Genomic DNA, 14,977 nt, shown 5'->3' with positions numbered 1-14,977 from the left:
TAAATCAGACCTGCTTCCAATTTGATGAGAGAAGGGAGGATAATAGGTCTCAGATTGGTTTCTCATGCAGCTCCGGCCTTTACTGAGGGAATTAAACCACTCTTTGTCTCTCTATCTCTCAGGGTGACTCCACTCCCCCAACCAATCACATCTGCTAGCTGCTAAATTGGAAAGCTAACATAACCTTTTCTGCTGAGAATTACTTTCTTATCCTACTAGTTTTCATTAGCTAAACATTTTTGGGGGATTATGTTTTCAACTTGTGCCACACTAAATAGTTTCCGGTTCAGGCTGCAGGTTTGTGTATATAATACAGTTCTCCTCAGCTGTTTACCCATCAGAGCTCAAGGTATATACATATTAACCTGCAACAGCACTGATGCTGCAGGTTCTGTTAGCCAGCTACCGACTGGTGAAACTAACCTAACCATCAGTTAAGGTGCAGTTATCTGGGCTGGTTAGGTACAAGGTATAATTTAACATCATTTACAACTGTCACTGTGCAGGACTGAAGCAGTGATGGAATAAAACTGTGTTGTTCAGCAGACACAAAACAACAAATAGAACAAAACATACATAAAACACATTGATCCTCATTCACCAACCAAAGAGGAAGTTTCTTCTTAAAACCAACATGACGAAGATTCTGACATTCACCAATGTTTTCTTATTTGGGATTTGTTCTTAGGTCGGAACAGAACCTACACACACACACTGACATGTTTGAACAAAATAAGTGGTTATTGGATTTCCTTCTGTTCTACAGTTATATAATATATTCTTTAATATTCGGACAATTCTTTTCATGCACCTCCCACCCCCCACCCCCCTGTCCTCTGCATCTCTTGTCTGAATTTTGCAATGTTTTTTTTTTTGTGGTGTCAGATTTCAAATCAAACCACGTAATTACATCCCATGCATCTTTTTTGATATTATATCCAGAATTAACGTTACTAAACATTACTGCTCACTTCGTGCAGCAGCACCTCCACTTTTGATTCTGGTGCTCCGTCTTTACATTTTCATTTTGGCATTTTCTCAATCCCTTACAGTATCTTTTTGTGACTTCTGTCTGTTTCTGCACACGACCCTTCACTCTCATGCTCTTTATGTCAGATCCACATTCATGAATCTGACGTAGAGTTTTCATGAGAACTTTCTCAGGAACAAATTAGGAAAGAATTTAAGTAAATACATAAGAAGATATTGGTGAATGAGGCCCAATGACAGTAAAGAGGTGGGGCGTGGGTGGAGCCATGACTGTGATGAATTGACTCACTGTTGGAGTGAGACTCTAGCGCTCATTAGAGGAACTGCAGGTTTTGTGTTGTTTTCTGAGTTTGCTTCATTCTTCAGCTCTGGAGGTTACTGCTTGAGTCAAGTGCAAGTAATTGACTGTCAGCTAATGAATGAACAGTCACACAAGTCAACTAGACAGTGAAACGATATAAAGGTAGATGTCCATGTGTTTGTGATTATAAAGCAGGTCTAGGTTCTATATTAATACTGTGAAAGTATCAAAGCCTCAGTCCACAGAGAAATGCACACAGCCTGTATTCAGACACTGAGCCTTAAAACCAGCCGTCAGGACTTCTGGAACTTTGTGATGTCACAACAAAGCAGTCACTGCCCTTAGCCACGCCCCAAGCCCCGCCCACCTGGACCCACTATCCAACAATGCAGGATTTGATTTCTCTGAGTGTTTACCTGAAATCTGCTATATTTTTATTGGATCATTCAGAAAAGCCAGCCAATCAGAAGAGAGGCTCAGAGCTTCTCTTGTAAACAGCATCAACATGTTTTATTTCATGAAAATCTTCAGGATTATATATTAAATGTAAAGACTGACTTGTGGCCTCCGGTGACAAAGTCAAATGAGCTCCGCTCTGTGCCTTTCTCTGTGTCATTTGAACACCTCACTATTTGTTGCACCGACTGTAAAACATTCAGCAAATCACTGTTGGAAATGAGCTGCATAGGCAGGTAAATCAAAGCAGAGAGGGGTAATTAAATAAGATGTTCAGGAGATTTTTCTCTCTCCTTCTATTCTCTGGTACTCGCTGTGTTTCAGAGGCTGCTGAGGTGAAAAAATTATTTAGAAAAGAGTGAAGCGATTGGATGTGACCTTTACGGAGAGACAATGAGAACATGGAGATAGATGAGGAGGTGATCTGAGAGGAGAGGTGCAAACAGCAAGAGAGGAGGAGAATTAGCAGGACTGACTGTACCCAGATCAGACGCCGTCCACGGCCTCGGCTCATTTTACTGCGCTTTGACATTTGAATGATGTCACACGTCGAGGCAGACGGCCCCCCACCCTGAGCCTGGTTCTGTTGGAGGTTTCTTCCTGTTAAAAGGGAGTTTTTCCTCCCCCCTGTCGCCAAGCGCTTGCTCTTTGTGGGAACTGTTGGGTTTATTCTGTAACAAAGTAAGGTCTTGACCTGACCCTGTAAAGTGCCTTGAGATAATGTAGATTATGATTTGGCGCTATACAAATAAAATTGAATTGAATTGAATTGAACATGTCTTAATGTTACTGTGTGTGTGTGTTGAAAATGACTTTGTTACACACTATTCGATCTCAGTTGTATATGGCCCCCATTCAATGAGTCAGACAGGAAGTTCAGGTGATTTTATGATCATCAGCATGTTAGACATCTTCAGCCATTTGGTCCAAATACAGACAAGCATTTATAGCAAGCATAGCTTTATCTGTATGGGTGGAAGCATAATGTGTTTTGCTATTGTTACTGCTACATAACAAACTATAGCAAAACAATAGCAATACACAACAAATTTATTAAAAAATTATAAATTTACAGAAGCAAAAAAATCCATCGTGATATGAATCTTACAGACAAATACCTAACTTACTAACATTAAAATACCAATTTAGAACATTATCAGGCTCGTCCTTTATTTTTCTCATTGTCATTGACAAGGAGTTGCAAAAGAGACAAGGACATTTTTTAGGTAACTACATTTCAAGTTTCTCAAACTAGTTGGTCATTTTCAGATCACAAAATTCAACTAGGAAAAACAAAAAAAAAAACGTTGCTCAAATTGGTTTGGTGAAAATCACCAAAATAGTTTATTTTAATTATTTATTTATATTTTTTATTTGTATATTTTTTTCCACTATTGTTCCATTCGATTTCATATTAACTTTACATTAATTAATTTAACATGTTTTTATGGTATTTTGAATTCAACAGCACTTTGAGCTAAATTTCGTCTATGAAAGTTGTTGCACAAATAACATTTATTATTATTTTTGGTACTGTTGTTATTCTTGTCTGCGCTGTTGGGCGTAAGCAAGTGATGAGCCCTGATCAGGTTATGTTCTGTTGGACCTATTGGCAATTGAAATTGAATTTTCTATCTATTTTGAGATCTGAAAAAAAATAATAAAAAATTTGAAATTGCAAAACCTGAAATTACCTTGTAGAAAAGGGGATTCACAGCATTTCAATCCAGACAGAATTAAAATATGGAACTGTACGGATCGCATATCTAAATTTCAACAATGAGAATTCAGTAGAGAATAAATTGACAATTAGTTTTTGAGTTGCTCAGGGATCAACACAAATATTTTACAGCACCGTCTGTGCATCTGGGTGTTACATCCATGACACTATTTTTGTCACATGGTTCGATGTGTGCTGCTTTGGTCCCACGTTCCACAGAGACGGCGCAGGACAGCAGCCGTGCGTGGGAGGGCAACGTGTCAGCAGCACCTTCACACAAGGTGAATCTGTGAAGGCTGCTAACATGTCGCTTTCACCAGACACGCGTTTGATGCTGAGCTGTCAGGGACGGTGTCACACCACAAAGGTGAGCTCGCTGCCGCCATCGAGTAGCCCTACACCGATCTAACCATCACGCCGAGCTAACAGAGATGTTAGCCCTGAGAGCACAGAGCTGAGCTAAGAGCTGTCAGACTGACTGTAAAGTAAGTTCCCCTTTGGATTAATTGTTGTTGCACAAGATAAAAATGTTAATACCTGAGTTAAAACTTGTGGTCTCAGGCAAGTGGCAGCCCACTGTGACGTCACCCATTGGTTTGTGAACTGCCGTTTTGAAGCCTTGAGTTTGCAATTTGGCCGCCGCCATCTTGATTTTTTGAAACCAGAAGAAACCATATTTGGAGAAGAGGGTGGAGCTAAGGAGGAGCGAGGGGTGGAGCTGACCTAAGAGCTGAGGTCACTGTGCCCGCCCACCTAAACTGTTGACCTGACGACGGCATCAATCTTTCGGCTCCGCAGCACTGCTGAATCTGAAGTCATTTTCCATAAGTCGAGGTAAACTTTATTACGAAGTGTTAAAGTACTTTTAATAGTTAATAGTTAAAAGGGACTGCTCTTGATTGACAAGCCAAAATGTGTCAATCATACGTTAGCCACGCCCCAACGCATACCCTACTTTATTGTCTATTTTAAATTAAATGGGACTATAATTTAAAAAATGAACATTGTGTTGTATTGAAGAAGACTTGAAACTAGCGATTGAGACCATAAACTCATTATGAAAACGTTTACTGGAGTCATAAACCAAGTGAGAAGTAGGGTCATTTTCTCATAGACTTCCATACAATCAGACTTCTTTTTGCAGCCAGTGGTGTCGTCCCCTGATGGTCAGTAGATAGAATGCAGGTTTAAGACACTTCCGTATTGGCTTCATTTTCCAGAGCCGGCGTCGATGTCCATTTTTATAGACAGTCTATGGTCTCAGGTGATTTATGACTCCGCCTCAAAGGAGAGAACTGGAGCTCCTCTCTGGGATCCTGTTAGTCAGAGCTGTCAACGCTAACAACCACACGTACATTGCTAGCTACCAACAGCAACAACATAGTTTCTGATAGTGTCTTAAAGAAGCTATTTGTATGTTTTGCTATCATTACACAGCCAGTATTAGCATGATCGGGGCAGGGCTAGCTGGTTAGCATGCTAACTTCAAAAGGAGTGATAGCTGTTGTGGTTTTGAGTTATGTTTTGGTTGTTGTATTTTTTATTCTCTGTCCGTTCCCCCTCCCTTTTCTGTTTTCCCTGCAGAGCTTGTGTGTGGCAGGGGCGTGGTGCAGCACTGGCAGCCTGACCCACCTGCAGCCCATCACTCATTAAGCCAGTTTAAAACCCCCGGTTCATCACTCACTCAGTGCCAGATTATTCCATGCTCTCTCCCTGCATGCTGTTCCCCAGCTACCCAGTCTCCAGGTTCTCCGTCGCTCCGTGCCTCTGCCATTCTCCTGCCAGCCAGCCTCCTGCTTCCTTTGCCTGCTTGTTGGACTGTTTTTGGCTAGTATTATTAAAGAAGTCTTCAGTTCCCGCTCTCTTGTCTCTGTGCGTCTCTGCTCCGGGGTCCTAACCTTATAGGGAACCTAACAGATAGCTTTGTTTCCACGACTTGGAACAGCTCCTAAGTCGTTTTTTCTAGACTGCTAGGTAAATAGTTGTTAATGCTAACGTTAGCTATGTAGCAATAGCAAAACTTTTTGCATCTGCCAGCATCTGGCGACCCTGAGCTAACGGAAGTGCTAGCCCTGAGCTAACCATTAGTCCCAACCTTTCACAGCTGTAAACGCGGAGCTAACTGAGGTATTAGCTTGAAGTTAGTATGAAAGTGTTTGTTTCGTTGATCAGAGCAGACTGTTGTTGTTATTTAAGACCTGGAACAGTCTGAAAAATGATATTGTGTTTGGTAATATCTGATAAATTCCACATTACAATAAATGAAAAATTAGTAGAATTATTGTGTACAAACAAATTCATGCAGCATATTGTTTCAATGTTGTTGATTATGTTTATTTAGATTCATCTTAAACTGTATATTCTTTGTTTTACAGCTCTTGTAAATTTGGAAATCTCACTGTTGAACTGTTTCAGCAGAAAAACGAGCGGGTTTAAAATGGCAGCTCTCTCCTCGTCGAATAAACGTCAGACGTGTGTGTGGTTGAGCTTAGCTGAGGTTTGCTGTTGATGTTTTTCAGGTTTTGTTCTATTTTCGGGGACGAGCTGATGAGACGATGATCCGTGTGGGGAAACTGGATATCACAGCTCATGTCAGAGAATTTCTCAACTTTAATTGAAAATTATGTTAAAAAGTAATTTCTAAAGCAAATTTAGACTTTGAAAAGAGTTGAAGATAAACAACATGGTCATTAAAACTCCACCACTCTTCTATTCTCACTCAATTAGAATGTGGTATGTAGAAATTAGACTGTAATTACACTAACAGACTGCTGCCTTCAGTATTTTTAAAGCACAGAAACAACATCATACATTTATTTATTACATTTTTCTCTCTAAGGAGAGCATGTCTGTACGGATTATCAACCATGAGTCACCCATAAAGTTTATCACAGTTTGCTTGCCACCTGCAGATGGATCAATAAAAAGACAGAGAGGTGACAGAAGAAAACGAATGCTAATGAGACATTAAAGCTTTAAATCTTCACCTGTGTAATTTCAGGCTCCAGTTCAGGGAACAATAAGATTAAACTTTAGTGACCACAAGGGAATATCAAAGAAAGAAATTTCCATAGATACCTGTACAGCAGAAACAAGTCAAATACAATAATATGTGTACATATATTATTATACATGTGCTGTGTGGTGGAAGCAGTTTAACTGTGAGTCCGGGAGGTTCTGGGTCCTCGTGGAGTCTGGACCCGCTCCTGAGCCGCCTCAGCTCGGTACAGATGGGATGAGAGGGGTTAGCTCTCAGCTTCCCTCTCATCCTCCCTTCTGTCACTGCCTCCACAATGTCCACCCCCCCCCCCCCCCCCACCTCCCCCTCTCCACCACAGAACTGGCCTTCCTCACCAGGTTGCCCAGTTTGTTGGCACCACAAGTGTGACCAGTCCAGCACAGCACAGCAAAGACGACCTCAGGGATGTCTGACCAGTCCAGATCATAGCTGGGTAGTGACAGGGATTGTGTGGGGTGGGGGGGCGCCGGAGCGCTTCTTTCCTTAAAATGTGAGATTGTTCAACATTTTGTTGAATTCCTCAGGGAATAATTTTCATCAGTACGACACTTATGAACAGTTTCTATCCTGAAGCCATTAACCATAAAGAACTCTGAAGTGAAAGTAAACCCTCGAACACATCACAATATTAATGTGCAATAATCTATAATTATGTGCAATAATAACTGAGCACTTTTTCACTGCATACGTCAGCAATGTGTGCATGAGTGTACATTTCAAACTGAATGAATGGAATGAAAACATTTACTGATATTTATTTATTTATTTATTTTATTATCCTTTTTTTCCCGGTACTCGAGTGCACCTGAACTTCACTGTATGTGAAGTTAATAAAAACAAAAGTCACAAAAGGAGGACGCATCAATTAAAACAACACACAGCAAAGTGCAAACACGCTGAATGAATAAACGCTGACCTACGTGAAGCATGTGACCTCCCTGCTCTTCACTGTATGTGAAGTTCAGGTGTCAATAAAGAATCTAATGTAAATATAATGTTTGGACCTGGATGTAAAACATCAGGTGTGTTTGTGGGGCTGAGATCTTTGAGTTTGTACAGTTTGGTGCAGATGCAGATTATAATCCCGACCTCACTGGTTCGGATTGTTTGGTCTTGGTGGAGGTGTCAGCTCAACTCAAGTTCTTCACCTAGGGTCACCAGCAGGTCAGAGTTTCCCCCAGTCACAGACTGTACCTCTGCTTCTACAGGAGGACCAGTAGCAGGCTGAGACTCTGAGTTAAAGAGAGGAGGAGGAAGGAAATGAAAACCCAGAGCTACAGCGACTGGACGTGACCTCCTCCTCTCCTCCTCCTGGTTCCTTCTCCTCACTGTTTACATCAAACATACTTTTTCTGCCTCAGCTCCTCCATCTTGTTTTCATGCTGCCTGTTTCCTGTCTCTCTCTCTCACACACACACACACACACACACACACACAGAGTCCAGATTAAACCGTCTCGTGACACTTAGACGGGTCTGCGGTTGAGGCGGGGCGGGGCTAAGCGCTGTCACATGTCAGACTCTGGGGCAGAAGCTGATTGGTTAATTTGTTAAGCGAGGGCAGCTTTACTGTTGTGTTTCCCCACATCAAACACCTTTTCAACCCGTTGCTTTGACAACCGTCAGGCGGCAGCTGATTGGAGCTGACTGCGGCAGGTTCAGTCGGGGCCTCCACCCGTCCTCACGCCGGAGCGCTTCGGTCTGGTGAATAAAAAATGCACCGGGGGTTTGATCTCACTTCATGTCAGATGCCAAACACACAGTCCGGAGGCTCTGACTCACAGAGTCTAAAGGTATTAGCTGCGGAAAACTCCTTTGATATTACTATTAAATCAAGTGTGTGTGAGTGTGTGATGTGGACGCGTCGCTCATGCTTCTGAAAGTCCGGCCTCCTCTTACTGGCTGCTGCTGAGCCCGTCAGTCTTCCTCAGTGAGTTTCCATCCACCTGTTTTTATGAGTATTTTTGCACATAAAAACAGTATAAACACCAGAAGTTAATAAAAACAAAAGTCACAAAAGGAGGACGCATCAATTAAAACAACACACAGCAAAGTGCAAACACGCTAAATGAATAAACGCTGACCTACATGAAGCACGTGACCTCCCTGCTCTTCTTCTGCAGTAGTTTAACTGCAGCGACTGGAGAAGCTGCGTATTTAGCTGTGTATTCATGTTGGATGGAAGATGCACATTCATTTGCATTTATGTGGTTAAAAGATGCTCTGACTGCATCGTGCAGGTAGAAGGAAACAGAAACCCCTCTCCACATGTAGTCCAGACCCAAACCTGTTAAGCCTGTTCTCTCTGCACTGCAGCCCGCTCTGCGCAGTCCGGGCCCCTCCCTATAAAGCCTTCGTCTGCAGGTGACGGCACCGGGAGCTCATGGAAAAAACATCCAGGTAACTGCAGCTGTCAGCTCTGTGAGTGCATCAGCCAATGAGGGTGAACGTGTGTGACACGTGTCTTCTCCCCTTGTGAAGAACGTGATTTAAATCCTACATGTTGTTTGGCTAAGAATGCTAAGCTAACATGCTTAGCCTCAGAGGTTCCAGGCTACAGTAACCCAGCTTAGCTGCACACCTAGAACAACACTCTTACTTTGAAAAGTTTACTTGGAAGTTTTTCTTGGCTCAAAACATATTTGCTGTTAATTAGCACCATTGACACTGGCTCAATAATAAACTCCACAGGATGATGAATGTTGTTGTATTTTATAACTTTATATTTGATGATTGGATCACTTTATATCTTCTCTCTTTTGTTTTTCCTCCTGTAAATCACTCAGTAATATTAGGTTCTGTGGCTGCATTTAACCTTTTTTTTTTCTTTTTTTTTAATGAATCTCTAATTGTGTCTGTGAACACATTCAGACCCGAGTCTCCCTCTGAAACCTCAGCACTGTTCACTAAAACCTTTAAAACCTTTATTTCTCAGAAGCAGAAACATGAAATAAAACCATTTGATTTTTGTTGTAAATCATCGGTTTTGCCTCTGAAACAGGATAAAAAGTCTCAGTTCAGTTCAACTGTTTTTAACATTTGATTTTTTTTAAATGTTGATGAACATTAGAGTAAAGGTAGTGATTTACAATAGAAGCCAAAGGTTAAAGGTCTCAAATGGTTTTCATTTCATGTCTCTACCTGCTCCTCCTCCTCCTCCTGCTCCTCACCCTGAGCCTTGACAGGCTGGTTAGCAGCTTGACAGGTAGAAGTCTGCGTCTGAATCGTCTTTGTTGCTGTAATCTACTTCAGTGTCGCTCAGGTCGTCAGTCGCTGACCCAACTGTGACTTAGAAAACTTTCTTCCTCCTAAACCTGCTGAAAAAACAGATGAAATACATTTCCCATCCTTCACTAGGAGAAACATGCATACGTCACATCCGGTCTTGATGCCCACTGTGATTTCTCAGTGTGACGTCTTCATGTCTTTGTTTGAAACAGTCCAAACCTTAAACACCTGCAGTTCAGCCATACATGTTAAAGGGAAACTTGACTATCAAAGTATTTGCTGATTGATTTTTTTTGCTTGTTGCACCTGTAAAACTGATTTTCTTGTTTTATTTTATTTTGAAGATACGACCTTGTGTCAGTGTCAGTTCTTATGTAATGAAACTAAATGTAATATTCAGGGTCAGTGGGTGAATTCAGGCCACAGTTCCGGGTCTGTTGTTTATGGAAGAATAAAAGAGCATTTTCATTGTAATGTGTTATTTGCTGAGAGAAGAGCAGCCACAGCTGAAACCAAGCCCTTGCCCCGGAAGGTAAAATCATTCCTGTCAATAAAAAAAAAAATAAAAAAAAATCAGTAAATTGTGTGAAGACCTGCACTGAAGTTTCTTGTTTTTCAGGATTACAAATCAACGTCTTCATCTGGACTTCGGCCTCTTGGAGGAAGCGAGACGCCTACGATGGTTTGAACTACAGGAGGAAAAGAAGAACAGTCCGTTAGAGAAAGGTATTTAAAATCTCTTGTGTTTGTCGTGTAACACTGATGCAGGTTTTCTGCCAAGATGCAGGTGATTCTGCACCAAAAAAAGGTATTTTTAGATCATCAGCCTCCAGGAGCCAGGATGAATTTATTCTCCCTCTCTGAGGCGAAGCTGCCGCGCTTTGATTTTTCCTGATCAGATGTCTTTTCCATCATCTCCATCAGCGACCTGCAGCCCGCTCTCACTGTCCCTGATTTGCACTTTGATTCAAGCACCACTGGGTAAAGCAAATTTCATCAAAGTTGTTTCCTGAATAAAAAATGAAGGCGTTTATTTCGCTCTGCAGAGCGCGGTGGCGCCGACAGCTGCCGGAGCCTCAGACTGAACCATGGGTCCGTATGAGAAATGTGACAAACACCAACAAAACCAGCTCTGATTTCACCCAACAACCAGCAGATTTAAGGAATCTGAATTTAGTGAAGAGGAAGAGGAGGAGGAGGAGGAGGAGGAGACGCAGCTGTCAACAGAGAGCTACAGTTTGTTGAACGACAGTTACACGTTTGTGATGTTTTTATTCCTGCTGCGAGAATTCCTAACATTTCAAATAAATGTGTTTATGCAGCGCGTTAGCTAGGTTTGTCCGGAGGGGGGTCAATTAGGAAATTTGTGCTTTTCGGGTGTTATAACTATAAACAATAGGTTCATAGTGGTCCAGCTGTACAACCTCTGAGCTGACTGTTGTTTTGCAATGCATCTTGGTCATTTTGAGCCACTGTGGTCAGTTTGTTTCTGTACATTGTGGTCACTAGTGTTGCCTGTCTTCGTAGCCACATCATCAGTCGGACTAACAGCAGCTACCTGCCACAGACCAGGGCTGAGTCTGAACCGACCAACAAACCTCTGGTCGACAAGTAAACAAACCTGCAGAGACGATCTGCAGGCAGTGTAGCGACAGGAAGAGCAGAGAGCGGGGGGGTGATGCCTCAGCCTTAATGCTCCAGGTCCAGCAGGTGAGCTGCCGACGCATCCTGGATAACTATAATCAGCTTCAGATACTACAACCTTCCTACTGTGGCTGACAGCAATAATGCATCTGTAATAGAGAGTATAATACACCTCTCCATATCGTTTACGGTCTGCACTTCTCGCACATTATAAAAATAATAATGATAACATGTGTTTCCAATGTTATATCTGCAGTTTCTAACCAAACCAGGCAGAAAAAAACCTGTTTTATACTTTAAAGCTGCAAACAGGCCTCATGAGCTCAGTGTCTTTAGATGAACAGAAAAATATAAGTTATTTATAATTTCAAAATAAAGCACGATCCCAAATCGGAGCCAGTGGGAGGAAGAGGAGGAGCATCTGCAGAGTTTCCTCCTGTTTCCTGGTGTTTGGATCCAAACAGGAGCCGACTGCGACTGTGTTCAGGTCGGAGGTCGGATCTCTGACAACCCTCCTGTTTCCTGTCTGCTAACCAGCCATCAGCTGATTGGAGACTGCTGATGTGCAAAAATGTTCCAGGGGGCCGTTGTCTCCTCAGGAGGGCGGGGGGGGGGGGTTGGCGCTGGTGATACTGGTGATGGTGGTGGTGTGAGGGGGGGAGGGGGGGAGGGGGGGGTCCACACATGCATCCATCCCTGCGTCCGTCCAAATCAGCATTAATCAAGACAGCTCAGCTCATTCCTCCTCGTATCAAATCAGACAAATGATTACTGGCATTCAGCCGATGAGGGCCGTCGACGGCGAGGGGCCGAGCTGCGCCGCAATCAGCCCGCCGCCCGCTTCCTGGAGCTCCCGCCGCAGAATCACAGTGTTTTTCTTTCCTTAACTAATCATTCAATAAAAAACGAGGATGATTGACGTCGAGAAAATAAAGGAATCATGTGTTTCCGTGGGAATAATCTGCACATCACAACCCTGAAGCCGAGAGTATTTGGACCAGCACAGATCAGCTCGGCCTGAAAATACTCATCACTCTGCGTTTTCATCCCTTCGTCTCTCAATCAGGCTCCGCTCCAGCAGAGATAATTTCATTTCCTCTGTGGTGTAAATAGAGCGGACTGCCCCGAGCACCACCGAAGAAGAGAGAGGGTTTAATCAGGATTCAGAGTCTTTACGTCGGGAGGTAAAAACAGCAGGACCCAAGGGACACGGGCGTGTTCTTAGATACAACACTGAGGTGTATGGTTTCTTAATCATCACACACACGTTGTCGAAATGTTTGTAATAATTTTTGTGTAACTCAAGCTGTGGGTGTGACAACATGTTGTTTTCATAAGAGAGACAGAGTTTTTTTCAACCAGCTGATGACAAGACATAATACACACACACACACACACACACACACACACACACACACACACACTCCTGCATGTGTAAACTGTACTTATGAAGTAAGACCCTGACCCTGAACTCTAAAACAGCTGTGAGAACCAAACTGTCCTCACTTTCCTAAAGTTGTCCATTGTCCAAAATGTCCACACTTCAAGAGAAAATGTCTCCAGTGTCCGTCCTCTCACATCCTCAGTTTCCTGATGTCCCTGTTTAAAGAAAATGTCACTTTCCAGAAGAAAACATCTCCATCATCTTCATCAACATGACCAAACCAATGCTCTTATTTTCATCCCCCAGAAACGTCTTTACGTGTCTTTACTTCCTGTCAGTCGCTCCTTCAGGTGTGACACACCTGTCACTTCATTGACACAACACAACAACAACGAGACATTTTTAACACAACTTGTCAAACAGATGTTTGGTCGGAGGGTTAACGTGTTGAGGTCGACATGAGGTCGGTTTGTGAGTTTAATGAGACGCCAGGGAGACACAGCATCCCACGTTCCAACACCTTGACTCACCACCTGAAGTCATTACAGGTCATTAAAGGAACAGTTGATGTCTGAACATAAAACCAGGCTCTGTGTGTGTGTGTGTGTGTGTGTGTGTGTGTGTGTGTGTGTGTGTGTGTGTGAGAGAAGTGTTGTTTGTTTCTAAAGTAGTATTGTGAAGGAGAAACCTGACACCAGGTAGCTCACCTGAGGAAATATAACACGAGGGGGGGGTCAACTGGGGGGAACCGTGCAGATGAAAGAGGGGGGCGGAGTCTTGTTTCCTCTTGTTTCGTGTCTTGTTTACAGTAACAGAGTCGGTGGTACGCAGGAACAAATCGACTGAAGCTCTGTGGAGCTTTTTAGCCTCTTTTACCTCCAAGTTTTGGTTTTGACAGAACAAAGAAGACAAAATGTAGATCAATCATTTTCCCCTGAAGGTCAAAGGTCGGTGCCTCTCATCTGCTCTCGACACTGTCTGTTTGTGACCTCCTGTACATCTCCATCTGAAAGTAAAACACTTCATAGTGTAACATGAATAGTGGCAGCCTGGTGAAATACAGGTAAACAAACAGGAGGAGGGACTATTTTCAGCTGCGGATGAATCCACATCTGTCTGCGGGAGTTGAAGTAAACTGCACTGTAAGTGCTGGTGGTAATGAAGGAAAGGTTAGTGCAGTTATTCAGCAAACGTTGACCCCTCCTGATATTATTTCCCACACTCCACCTGTTCCTCCAGGTCTCTGGGTGGCTACCCCACCACTGTCCCCAGGGACCAGCCGTGGTCCGGGGCCCACGCTACCGCAGCAGCCCCTGCCTCTCTAATCCCTGCAGGGCCCGGAGCTCTGAGAAACACGGGGAGAGGTTTCTCCCAGACCAACCAGGCTGTCATTAAATCACTGACCTGATCATTAGAGGCCGGCAGCAGTTCGCTGCAGAGCTGCAGGGACAGGACTCTGTCTGCTGGGCCTCGTCTGGGGAACACAGGTGTCGACTGAAGTAAACGTTTAGGGCTGTAAACCAGCATCCAAATGAAGCTTAGCAGCAAACAAATACAGAAAATAAACCAAAAACTGTGCTAGAGATCAGATTTGTTACAAAAAGACAAAACAGGAGGAGCAGGAGGAGGAGGAGGAGGAGGAGGAGGAGGTCCACAGGGAGTCCCGACCTGCTCAGTCTGACAGTGGGAATGTTTGGTATTAGCCGGCCGAGGCGGAGCGAGCACAGGTGACAACAGATTGTGTTTCGGGATAATTGAAGGCTCAGTGGATTAACTGAGTGACGGTGGATCAACAAACAGCGCAGAGAGCGTTTCTCACAGACTCTGGATCAGTTCGGCCGTGGGTTCAGAGGAGGCGGGGAACGGCTCAGGTTTGCTGTCACACACGAGAGTCCGGCTGATCCGCTGGTCATTTGTACGACGTCATCGTCAAAGGTGTTTGTACAGCAGGTTGTCCCCCTCCCTCACAGGACGGGGGTGACTGTTTACGGAGTCCCTGAAGTGACATCAGTCAAAAGTATAAAAAAACAAAAAGATGCCTCATGTTGGAGCTGGTTTATACAGAAGCTTTCAAGTCAAGAAAATACTGTTCTTTCAACGTGTTTATTAAATTGATGATCATAACTAAAAAAAAAAAAGATTTAAAAAAAGATCCTGTGGGACCGTGGGGGCCGGAGGGTCAGCTGATGTGATTAGGACCTTCATAGGCCTGGAGGTGAAGAATCTTTCTACACAC

This window comes from Trachinotus anak, unplaced genomic scaffold (genome assembly GCF_046630095.1).
Source record: "Trachinotus anak isolate AG129_WGS33_773 ecotype Australia unplaced genomic scaffold, CSIRO_AGI_Tana_v1 ptg000015l, whole genome shotgun sequence".
Lineage (NCBI taxonomy): Eukaryota > Metazoa > Chordata > Actinopteri > Carangiformes > Carangidae > Trachinotus > Trachinotus anak.
The sequence above is the reverse complement of the archived record's forward strand: the minus strand, read 5'-3'. Positions refer to the sequence as shown.